The sequence below is a fragment of the Salvelinus sp. IW2-2015 genome, unplaced genomic scaffold, assembly GCF_002910315.2.
Source record: "Salvelinus sp. IW2-2015 unplaced genomic scaffold, ASM291031v2 Un_scaffold1755, whole genome shotgun sequence".
Classification (NCBI taxonomy): domain Eukaryota; kingdom Metazoa; phylum Chordata; class Actinopteri; order Salmoniformes; family Salmonidae; genus Salvelinus; species Salvelinus sp. IW2-2015.
Genome location: NW_019943136.1, coordinates 18535 through 31777, shown reverse-complemented (window position 1 = coordinate 31777; position 13243 = coordinate 18535). Strand labels below are relative to the sequence as shown.

Sequence of the window (13243 nt, the reverse complement as noted above, 5' to 3'; positions counted from 1 at the left end):
GTGTAAGTCTATGGAAGGGGGTGAGAACCATGAGCCTCCTAGGTTTTGTATTGAAGTCAATGTACCCATTGGAGGAGGACGGAAGCTAGCTGTCCTCCAGCTACACCATGGTGCTAACCTACAGAGTCCTGCTGAGGCTACTGTAGACCTTCTTTACAAAATAGTGTGTTTTAATCAATTATTTGGTGACGTGATTATATTTAGGATAGTTTTATCTTAAATGTTTTACAATTTTTATGAAATTCACTGAGGTGGTCCTTCCTCCTCTGAGGAGGCTCCACTGACTGAAATTAACCAAACCAGCCTCATCCATTTTTGTTCCGCTGCTAAACAACAGGGGTGTTTAATGCCAAATCTAAATTAAACTGCAATTCAGCAGTACATATCAGATGTGACTAAGGTCAGAAAGGGTCACACAGAGGGCACTACTTTAACACTACGGTATTGTTAAACCAGATCACAGGTCATTCAGGAGGCTATAGAAGGTGCATCTTTATAACCCTTGTTTCTATTCAGCAATTCACACCGACTGGCATGTTACGCGTTCATTTTAATACTATAACATATGGGGTTACTACTGTAAGCTCCCTGAGATTCCTATATGATTGCAAACATGCAGCATCTCCATGAGCTCTGTGAGGTAGGCCAAGTCATGTGATGGACTCTACAGCTCACTCTCGCTCTCTCGTTGGCTGCCCCCTGGTGGAGAGATTCTACAATGTTATACCCTCTTATGACAGATGCAATATCATGGGACCAGTTACATTAATAAAGGTATCTTTATAAAAACAATAGAGTCTTCATATCACTTATGTAAGTAGATGCATTTATTTGCCACTTCTCAATATAACAATATACTGCATACCTATCCTGCGGTCAATTTAACATAATGAACCTTTGGTTTTAAGTGGTTCCAAACTTCTTCCATTTAAGAATGATGGAGGCCACTGTGTTTGGGGACCTTCAAAGATGCAGAATTCTTTTGGTGCCGTTCCCCAGATCTGCACCTCGACACAATCCTGTCAAGAGCTCTACGGACATTTCCATTGACCTCATAGTAAATGTCAGAGCAAAAACCAAGCTCTCAACTGTGGGACCTTTATATAGACATATGTGCCTTTCCAAATGTGTTTTATTTAACCTTTATTGAACTCATGTCCAATCAATTGAATTTAACACAGGTGGACTACAATCAAGTTGTAGAACCATCTCGAGGATCAATGTAAACAGGATGCATCTAAGCTCAATTTCGAGTCTCACAGCAAAGGGTCTGACTACTGATGTAAATAAGGTATGTTTAAATGTTTTTTTAAACATTTCTAAAAACCTGTTTTTGCTTTGTCATTATGGGGTATTGTGTGTAGATTGGTGAGGGAAAATAAAAATGTAATCCATTGTAGAATAAGGCTGTAACGTAACAAAATGTGTAAAAAGTCAAGGGGCCTGAATACTTTCCGAATGCACTGTATATTCTACACAATATACTGTATTTATCTCAACAGAATATAATGTATAGCGCAACATTACATTCAGTTGTGTCCAACAATGTAGCCCAGGATTATGTTGGAATAGGAGATATTACCCTGCTGAAATAAATATTTTTATGCAATGACAAACCTAACAAAATGACACAGTAGGCTATACAGTTCTGACATAATTCAGCACTTTTATTTATATTTACTCAGAGGCACAGATACAATTTAAAAGGGCCACCTTTTGTGGCCACCTTCCACTATGTGTGCGCCCCACAAGTGACTTCCTACTAGAGTCTGTGACGTGTATCCACTAAGCTGGACAGCAGCAGCAGTACCACCAAACGCGGATACACTGCTTCTCTCTCAGAATGAGCGGAGGCTCACTCCTCAATCGCTTGGAATCGCTTCATATAAAAGATTGTTACCATTTACAGAGAGAAAAAGAAAGAAAGCGATTCGAACAGGTTTATTCTCCTTTGACAAAGCCTCCTCGGTATTCACCTCGAGGTAGATTACATTCTCTCGTCACTTAAACCAGATTGGTGGAACATATGCTGCTTACACGTCCTATACAGTTACCCAGAAGCCTTAGCTTTGTGTCCTCTAAGTTTTTTTTACACTATTAACAACGTGATATTTCATATCAGACTCAAAGATTTGATCTTTGGGGGCTAGAAACCTGAAAATAATAAAACATGTTAAATTAACTTAAAATCATATTAGAAACATAACCCATTCTCCAACTGGCTCCTCTAAAATCCTTTCTGTGAAATCTCCAAGCAGAGGTCTTCAAAAACCTTGTCCATATTGTGTTTCCAATGGGTTAGGAAAAAACACAAACATACCTGCAAACATCTTGACATATAAACCCCCACCCCTCCTTAAAATCACAAGACTCCAGACCTGAAAAGTCAGAGTCAGGTATAACGTAACTGTTAAGTGCAGACAGACACTACGACTACTAGACACAACATTGTCTAACTGATGGTCGACTCTACAACAACAGAGACACTCATTGAGACATACTGTTGAAAAATACAATGTTCTGGTTACAAAATACTACACAGCTACAAAAAAAGTGGAGGTATATACAGGAGTTAGGGGAGTGATTCCTTCCTTTGTCCCAATAGTTTCCTATATCTGGTGCCAGTTGCCTATAGAAGTAGCCTACATGTGACCTAGAAATCACAGATACCATTGCCTCCACTGTTAATATGCAGCCTACAAGGAAGTCATTTTGTAACTAGGAACCTGCATACTGCTCGTTGGTATCACTGCTCTTTATTAAGCTTTACGTATTGGCCTCAAGGCCTTCGTCAGAGCTCTCTTTTCCCCCTCATCTTATTCAACTGTTACCATGCACCTGCAACAAAGAGAGCTCAGATGTGCGAGTGCCTTTTAAATTTTGTAACCAGAAACTCAAAATGCTCTTTTAGCTAATAATTTGGTGTTCAAATGTGTGTAAATCTGTGTTTCCAAATCAAAATAATTAAGTGGTTATAATGCCTTATAATGCATTTACAAATGAAAGGTGCCCTACAAGCACCTTCATCTGTTAACGCGTGCACTGTGGCTGACATTGACAAAGATATACTTTCACATCAGTCTATTTGGCACGCTTCTTCCTACACAAAGTCAACATGATTCATCGGGGTCAGCTGACATGAAACCTAGAGAATAAGGATATAAATAATAGGAGAACAAATCCTGACATTGAACAGTGTGATCAGCGGATTCCTATGGACCTCACATCCTATGGACCTCACATCCTATGGACCTCACATCCTATGGACCCCACATCCTATGGACCCCACATCCTATGAACATCACATCCTATGGACCCCACATCCTATGGACCCCACATCCTATGGACCCCACATCCTATGGACCCCACATCCTCTGTCCTATATGATTGCTCTAAGAGACAGCATGTCCCCCCCCCACCCACTCTGCATGCTCATCTTCAGAGAGAGAAAACATTGATGGTTCGGACCACAACATGGAACAGAGCTACTTCATATTGACACTCTTCCCGTCTATTCTATTCCAGTACAGAATCTTGGTCTGGTGTCCTGCGATAGACAAGTGATACTCACAAATCCCAACCATGTTTGGTTCTACCATGTAGTGGTTACTGTATTACAAGGAAAGGGAAAGGGGGGGGGAAATACCTAGTCAGTTGTACGACTGAATACATTCAACTTAAATGTGTCATTCGCATTTAACCCAACCCTTCTGACAGCATCCCAGCCTAAAGACTTCTATTAGCAGAGCTAAACTATGCAGTGAACAGAAAATACTGCACTACCAAACATCGAAAGACGGAGCAAAATGCTGTGTGTTGACGATGTCCCTAACAACACCTAAAACGGACACAACAGTGGTTCTGTCATGCCAAAGTGTGCCCCTCTAAACCATTAGCGTCCGTTGCTATATCTATTTGGGGGGGGGGGGGGCGACGACACTATTTGGGACGATGGCTCCAACAACAACCTTCTGTTTCTGATTGAGGGTCAAAGACAATTGAACAATTGTTTTAGTTGATGACTAAGTCAGATTGAGCTCTAGTGTCAAACCAGCTCATGACTTGTCCTGTACGTTGATGTATAGATCCAACGGGCTCTGGTAGGGGAAGTACCTTAATGACCCCAGTTGTCCTAGGCTTGTTAAGCTGTGGAACAGCACGTGAATTTAAACCAGCACTCCTGAACATAGGATCTTTACAAAAAAAAAGTAATTTCCATTCCCTGCACCCTTGAATACAATTTCCAATAAATCTCAACTTTGTGAATCTTTTTATAAATATGCAACAAGGGCTAAATACAATAGTATGGCTATCTTCCCATTGGAACGGCTGTACTTGGGGGGGTTTTGACCAATGCTACAGAGCAAAATACCACAGGGTCCATTTAGGAGACCTCCCAGGCAAGGTGGACCACCTTCAGTGTCTCAGGGCTTAGTGAGATGTCTGCAAGTCACCACATCAACAGCATCTATTGCACAATCAAATCCTTGGCCTATCCCTTGCCAAAGCCCCCCGCCCCACACACACACACACACACACGCACACACAACGTCTGAAAGAGGTGTGTGTTGCACTCAACAACCTTTAATAATCAAGGGACAAGGGAGCTCAGGAAAGCTATAGCAACAACTTGATGTGTAGGACAGACTTGAAATAAAAGTAAGCTTTGTTTTGGACTTGCCACCTAACATCCACTCTAACATCCACTCTAACATAGCTCTGCTGTGGGTTAGGATACTGCACCGATTCACCGAAGCATGTTATTCCAGGTCAAAATGATTCTATTTAGTTCATACAGATATTAGATGGACCAGGATATATTCATCTATTTCAGGGTTCATAGGAGATGGATTTCTGAGCTGAAAGATACCTTAGAGGCAGCCGGTTGACATCAATTCAAACCAAAATGAGGACAAACTAAATGATGATTCCCTACATAGTGCATTACACATGACCAGGGCCCTTGGTACACAATTACCATGAACATACATGACAACTCAACACACACACAGAGACAGAGAGTGAGGAGAGAATAAGAAAATCTGAACAATAAACATCAACACGTGTCAAATTAAAAGTTAAAGTGTATGAATGCTGTATCCTCCAGTCTCTCGGCGTGATAGGCAGGCCCCAGGACACCTGTGCTCTCTCCACGAATCAGGGCGATGCTATCACATCACACAACCCTGATTGGTCGTCCCTTCCGAGGTCAAGAAGTCCTCTGTCCAATACCATGGCACCCCCCCCCCTCCGACAATCCCACAGCAACCCAAAGGATTATTTCTCCCTAAAATGCCACCTATTGCCGTGGCCCGTGCACGCCATTTCGTGGGAACGAGCGTTTTAAGAGTAGATAGTGATGACCTCGCGGCCGCCCCCGCGGACCAGGAGGACCCGGTTGAGACCCTCAAGCAGAACCTCCAGGAACTCCATGTCTGAGATGCCAGGGGTCAAGGAAGAAACCAGTCACATTACATGACAGGGGTGGATACAGGTCACGTGACTGGCAAGGGGATCGCATCAGCTGTAAAGCTATTAGCTATAATATGTATTAAAATATATATATTTTTTTATTTCATCTTTATTTAACCAGGTAGGCCTGTTGAGAACAAGTTCTCATTTACAACTGTGACCTGGCCAAGATAAAGCAAAGCAGTTCGACACATACAACAACACAGAGTTACACATGGAGTAAACACACATACAGTTCGAGATACAACCCAACTATTAACAACTAAACAACCTTTGCAAAGAGAGTCATCCTCAACCTTGTCAGATCGCTGATGACGATGCATTTGAAGTTAACTTTGGATAAACATGTCCAACTAAGCAATGCACAATTCTACTGACATAAATAGTCAAAGTTGAATAAAACAGACATTTGTCTTTAAAAGGATACAGTTCTCGTCACCCCCTCTGTTTTTGGGCGGTCCCGGCATGTTGAGCAGGACCAGGTGGGCTCCTTGTGACCTGTTCACCACCACCTCATTCAGCTTGACCGCAGTGTGCATCCTGCGCACGTTGGACTGGTTCCTATACCACACAATGGTGACAGTGAAGAGAGCAGGCTGAACACACCTCGACCCTGACCTCTAACCTTCGACCCTGACTTTTCCAATATTGACATTGAATCCTTAGTAGAAATGCGATGCTCAGCTCCAACTTTGACCAGTGATCCTCCATGTACGTCATCAATGTATAAAACATGGTCTAAAATTATGACTCAACCAACAACAGCTAATCTAAAAATCTGTCATTGTTTTCACTTGACACTAAATATTGGTAAGAAAACGGGATTTGTAAAATCAAAGCATTCAGTGATGATTGATAAAACAATTCTTGATAATATTGAGCAAATACAGTTTGTATCGTGAGATTGGTAGCCTTTAACACAAAGAGATGAGGATACGAAGCAGGACACGAAGCAGGACACGAAGCAGGACATAAAGCAGGACGCGAAGCAGGACATAAAGCAGGACATAAAGCAGGACGCGAAGCAGGACATAAAGCAGGACCGCTGGGTGGTTATGATAGCGAAGCCTTAGGTGTTATCATTACACTCTGAATTAGAGATCAGGATGGTAGTCAAAGCAGCATCATACTTCACATAGCAGCCGTGGCAGGAGGGCCCTGGTGTACTGACTAACACACTGGGTATGCCTGTGGGTATGAAATATTCCGAATGCTGATTGGTTGACAGCCATGGTATATCAGGGTATACCACGGGTATGACAAAACATGTATTTTTTTACTGCTCTAAATACGTTGGTAACCAGCTTATAATGGCAATAAGACACCTCAGGGGTTTTGTGATATATGGTCAATATACCACGGCAAAGGGCTGTGTCCAGGCACTCTGCGATGCATCGTGCATAAGAACAGCCCTAAGCCTTGGTATATTGGGCATATACCACACCTTGGAACTTATTGCTTCAGTATAATACTGTGTTGTATACACAGCACTCCAGTATTTAACTTGTTCTTTAATTGACCAGTTCATTATGATATTGGGTGCAATATTGAAAAGCCCTTCTTGAGATAGAGCGAACAGCAAAGTAAAGAAAAAATGCAGAGCATGATATGAATAGCTTGAAGCTGAATAAACACGTCACTAATACAATGAGGCACTTCCCAAAAAACTGCGGTTTTCCATCCAGTTGAGATTTGACAGTGTAAAGACAATATCAGACTGATTGTAATTACCAATTTAAATGGATTTTGAACGCCTGATAGTCTTTGGATCTGGTCCCTATACTAAACAATAAGGTGTTGACAGTATTGTATGCTATGACTAACATCTGTGTATGGAAAGCGCAATTTTTGGTTGCACCTGCTACATAACATGATGCAATCACATGCAAATTAACTCTAGGGAGGCCCCTCCCAGTTTAACTCTAGGGAGGCCCCTCCCAGTTTAACTCTAGGGAGGCCCCTCCCAGTTTAACTCTAGGGAGGCCCCTCCAGTTTAACTCTAGGAGGCCCCTCCCAGTTTAACTCTAGGGAGGCCCCTCCAGTTTAACTCTAGGGAGGCCCCCTCCAGTTTAACTCTAGGGGGCCCTCCCAGTTTAACTCTAGGGAGGCCCTCCCAGTTTAACTCTAGGGAGGCCCCTCCAGTTTAACTCTAGGAGGCCCTCCCAGTTTAACTCTAGGGAGGCCCCTCCCAGTTTAACTCTAGGGAGGCCCCTCCCATTTAAACTCTAGGGAGGCCCTCCCAGTTTAACTCTAGGGAGGCCCTCCCAGTTTAACTCTAGGGAGGCCCCTCCCAGTTTAACTCTAGGGAGGCCCCTCCCAGTTTAACTCTAGGGAGGCCCTCTCCAGTTTACGAGACAAATGTTGGGAGGAAGAGGATATGGCTGGGAGGTAAACAATGACTACTGTTACAGAGCAATAGGCACACACATGCACACAGCCTATGGCAAAATGAAATGTGACTTACAGACCTCCCCACTCTCTAGAAGGAGGAAAACGAGACAAAATAACAACAGGCTTAGACACTTTCCAGAAACCCCTGGTGTATCTACTGTAGCACAGTTAAACACAGACACCCCTGTGGTATCTAGTGTAGCACAGTTAAACACAGACACCCCTGGTGTATCTACTGTAGCACAGTTAAACACAGCACCCCTGGTGTATCTAGTGTAGCACAGTTAAACACAGACACCCCTGGTGTATCTAGTGTAGCACAGTTAAACACAGACACCCCTGGTGTGTCAACTGTAGCACAGTTAAACACAGACACCCATGTGTATCAACTGTAGCACAGTTAAACACAGACACCCTGGTGTATCTACTGTAGCACAGTTAAACACAGACACCCCTGGTGTATCTACTGTAGCACAGCTAAAACACAGACACCCTGGTGTATCTACTGTAGCACAGCTAAACACGGACACCCCTGGTGTATCTAGTGTAGCACAGTTAAACACAAGACACCCTGGTGTATCTAGTGTAGCACAGTTAACACAGACACCCCTGGTGTATCTAGTGTAGCACAGTTAAACAGACACCCCTGGTGTATCTAGTGTAGCACAGTTAAACACAGACACCCCTGGTGTATCTAGTGTAGCACAGTTAAACACAGACACCCCTGGTGTATCTAGTGTAGCACAAGTTAAACACAGACACCCCTGGTTATCTAGTGTAGCACAGTTAAACACAGACACCCCTGGTGTATCATGTGTAGCACAGTTAAACACAGACACCCCTGGTGTATCTAGTGTAGCACAGTTAAACCACAGACACCCCTGGTGTATCTAGTGTAGCACAGTTAAACACAGACACCCCTGGTGTATCTAGTGTAGCACAGTTAAACAGACACCCCTGGTGTATCTAGTGTAGCACAGTTAAACACAGTGCTTCCCTAATTTTAGGGGGATGGTTCCAGTCAGATGTTTTCACAGCTCAAATGTACTGTAATCAAGAGATGGGGAAAAACAATCGGACAAACTAACTATCCCTTTTAAATGCATGTTCTCTATTATTGGCCCTCTGTGGGTCAGGTCCAGTAGTTTCCTAATAACGTTGGGGCTTGTTTGATTTGAGGCTGTGTATTCAACCAGACGTTCTAATCTGCCCTTTGAGATGGTGGTGGGTTCAGAGAGACAAAGACATGATGGTCATTAGTCCAAATGGTGCATGTGATGCTCTGCGTGGTGGAGCCATGCATTGGGATGTGCCCACACACAGTCACACAGTCACCATGCCAACGCAGCCTGCACACACACCATGCAGGCCGTGTAACCATTTAAATAAAAGGTTTCTACAGATGGTCCTAACAGTACAACAGGGACACTTGCTGAAGAGTCACTGGCTACTCCATTTTGGATCTGGAAGGATTAAGGATAAGAGGTTCGATGTGGTTGACTTACGGCTTCATGTTGAAGAGGTCGCGCACACCCATGTTGGCCTCGGACCGGTTGCGGTTGCGCTCGGAGAGGAACTTATCCTTGGTCCACGTCATGTGGATTCGGTCAGGGCCGGTGTCGGGCTTGTCGTTGATCGCGGCATGGGACGCCGTGTTTCTGTCGTGGATCAGCTGGGCCTGAAGGAGATGGAAATGATGAGAGACAGAGACACACCGACAGACAGACAGACAGAGACAGACCGAGACAGACAGACCGACAGACCCAGAGACAGAGAGACAGACCGAGAGACAGAGAGACAGACCGAGAGACAGAGCCAGACCGAGAGAGAGAGAGATATATTATATATGAGAGAGAGAGACAGAGCGAGAGTGAACAAAAGACAAAGACAGTGGCAGAGAGAGAGAGAGATGGAAGAAGAGCGAGACAGAGGAAGAGAGAGATATATACAGAGAGGGAGAGACTAAACTATGGAGTTCCACAAACCTGGTAGTCAGAAAGACACCCCTCATGCAGTCAACTCACATAGCAAAAACACGTGTTACATCACAATAAACATGAATGACATGGACAGTATACAGGGTTACAGTCATACCAACATCTATGATGTGCAACGTGTTCTTTACACAGGCCAACAGCGCTTTAGTAAGGAGTGAGAGAACATGCTAGTGAGCGTATGGACCACGAGCGAGTGAAGGGATTACACGGGAGGATGAACCGAGGTGGAGGTGGCCGGGGGGGGTGGTCGCCACCGGAGTGTAAAGATCCACGGGGAATGAACCAGGTGGAGGGGGGGGCGAGTTCACAGTAAAAGATCCACGGGGAATGAAAACCCCAGTGCGAGGGTGGACGCGGAGGGAAAAGATCCACGGGGAATGAAACCAGGTGGAGGGGGTGACGGAGTGTAGATCCCGCGGGGGAAGTAACCAGTGAGGGGGGGGGCGTGACGGAAGTGAAGAGTCCACGGGATATGAACCAGGTGGAGGGGGGGGACAGGAGTGTAGATCACGGACGGGGAATAACCAGGTGGAGGGGGGTGTTAGATTCCACGCGAATGAACCAGGTGGAGGGGGGGGGGGGGGACGGAGTGTAGATCCACGGCGAATGAACCAGGTGGAGGGGGGGGTCGGGGTACGGAGAGAGAAGAGATAAACAAAGAAGGATGGATGACAACCACGTTTGCTCACGTCCTCTTGATCAATGACGCATGGCTGAAAGAGGTGAGCCATAGACATCCATTAGGGGCCACTACGGTGAACCTAACTACAAGCACTACTTTAACCATATCGTGGTTCTTGTCCGGGGTGCTACCTTTAAACTGGACATTTTGACTAGACTTGAATCTTACTTTCAGGTCCTCTGACTTTCTAGCGCTGGGTGGGTGTGGTGGAAGTCGTGGTCTTAGTTTCTGAGGGGGTGGGTGGGTGACGGGGGTAGAATGATATGTGGATCTCATGAGGGATGGTGACTGGGGGAAAAGGGGCGGTATTGGATGGATGCTGGTGCTGAGGGGTTGCGTGGACTGTGGGGGGGGGGTAATGATGCAGATCGCCTGGCTCTGAGCGTGATGTAGGGGGGAATGATAGGCTGTTCTGGTGTGAATGGGGGGTAAATGATGAATGTGGTCTCTGAGGGTTGCGTACTGGGGGTTGGTTATAATTGATGTATGACTGCTGGTCTCTTGCAGAGTTGGTGACTGTGGGGTGGTTGGAATGATGATGCTGGTCTCTAGGTTGGTTTGACTGGGGAAAAGGTATATATTGATGCCTGGATCGATCTAGGGTGTGTGGGTGGAGGAAAAAAAAAATAAGTCTGGGGGGGGGGGTGGGTGGGTAATGATGAATGACTGGTCTTGAGGTTTGGTGTACTGGGGTAATGTATGATGATGTGGTCTCTGAAGGGTTGGTGACTGGGGTGTAATGATGATGATGCTGGTTCTCGAGGGTTGGTGACTGGGGGGGTAATGATGATTGATGCTGGTCTCGGAGGTTGGTGACTGGTGGAGGTAGATGATGATGATGCTGGTCTCTGAGGGTTGGTGACTGGGGGGGTTAATGATGTGATTGCTGGTCTCTAGAGGGTTGGGTGACTGAGGGGGAGTAATGATGATGATGCTGGTCTCGATTGGAGGAGGGTGTGATGAGACATCGTGTTGGATTGCATGGTTGATGTATGATTGCGTCTCTGAGGGTTGGTGACTGGGGGGTGTAATGATGATGCTGGTCTCTGCGGTAGTGGAGGGGCCTGCAGCCACAGAGGGTGATGGGGTACAGATGAGGATGTTGGGAAATACCTATGAGGGGAAATGTTGAGAGAAAAGTTACCCGAATGAAAGGGGTTTTAAGGGAAACCCGAGGTGTACCGATGACGGGGTGTTGGAATTACCGATGAGGAAAAAAGATGTTAAGAAGTTACCAGAGGAAAAGAGGTGTGGAGGGTTATACCAGCACACCGGCCCCCCGCGTCTTGGTGGCGCGCGTACACCATGCACCGGTCTCGCCCTCTGGGCGCGTACCCGACGAGGGTGCTTGCGCTTACCCGACATGACCCCGGCGTGTTGGGTACCCCGACTCCGACGCGGGCGCCGCGTTGCGCCAAAAAAAAAGTTACCAGGAAAATGGAAGGGAAAAAAAAAAAAAACCCCCGCCCCCCAAAGAAAAGGGGTGGGGGGACAGAATGAAAAAAAAACCAATGCTTTAAGGTGGGGGGGCCGGCCAGGGGGAGCGGGGGTGGAGGAAAAGGGGAAGGGAAGGGGTGTTGGCTACCTCGTCCTCCTGTGTGTCCTCCAGCTGTCGACTGGGGTCAGAGCCTGAGGCTCCGGTCTGGTTCTTCCTCCTGATGGAGCTACGTGACGTGTCGGTGATACCCTGAATCTGAGCCCCGCATCAGCAGCCAGACAGTACAGGGGGCCAAAGGTCATACAACGAACAGTAGGGTAAGGGGGGGCTAGGAGAGCTCTGATACCCACAACCCAATGACATATCTACGTTGTGTTTACACAACCTCCCTTAGATAAAACTCTGGAATTGTAACCTCATTGGTGATGTCAGGGTACATCCAGGGACCAATAACAGCTAAAATGTGACCCAAGTCAGAAATGTACCCACATTCCAATGGCATTATTCAAATTTTTGTCTCATCAAGAGTGACTTGCAAGTCACAATAAGTACATTCAAGAAAGAAACATGAAACCACATAACAATGTGCACTGCAATTAAAATCCTTCAAGATAAAAGTACTAAAAGGTGTTGAAAATCAGTAACAGATTATATTTCTTTATAGAAACAGAATACCTACACTAACATGTGTAGCGTACCAAATGGCACCCTAAACCCTATTTAGTGCACTCCTTTTGACCAGAGCCTATAGGTCCTGGTGAAAAGTAGTGCCCTATAAAAGGAATAGGGTTCCATTTGGTACGGAACCTTAAAGGCCGACTGTAGTAGTGAGTGTGCCCTGCAGACAGGGGGTTACCTCTCTCTCCCTCTCCGTCCGCGACAGCTGCATCTGTTTCAGCATCTGAGAGCGCTGTTCCATCACCAGGGTCTTCTCATAGGTGAAGGCTGAGATGTCGCTGTCGTGCTGTTCACACACATTATTATGCAGAGTAAGGCACAACATGTCAGTTATTAATAGTTCTATAGGGACATGTCAGTTATTAATAGTTCTATAGGAACATGTCAGTTATTATTGGTTCTGTAGGAACATGTCAGTTATTATTGGTTCTGTAGGAACATGTCAGTTATTAATAGTTCTATAGGGACAGAGAGAGACAGAGAGACAGAGAGACAGAGAGAGAGAGAGACAGAGAGACAGAGAGAGACAGAGAGACAGAGAGAGAGAGACAGAGAGACAGAGAGAGAACAGAGAGAGAGAGACAC

At 45.5% G+C, this 13243-nt stretch overlaps 1 pseudogene; it reads right to left on the bottom strand.

The window, feature by feature from the left end:
• Positions 1-1643: 1643 nt before the first annotated feature.
• The window catches only part of LOC112071879 (solute carrier family 12 member 7-like), a 26253-nt pseudogene continuing 14653 nt past the window's right edge, over positions 1644-13243 (bottom strand).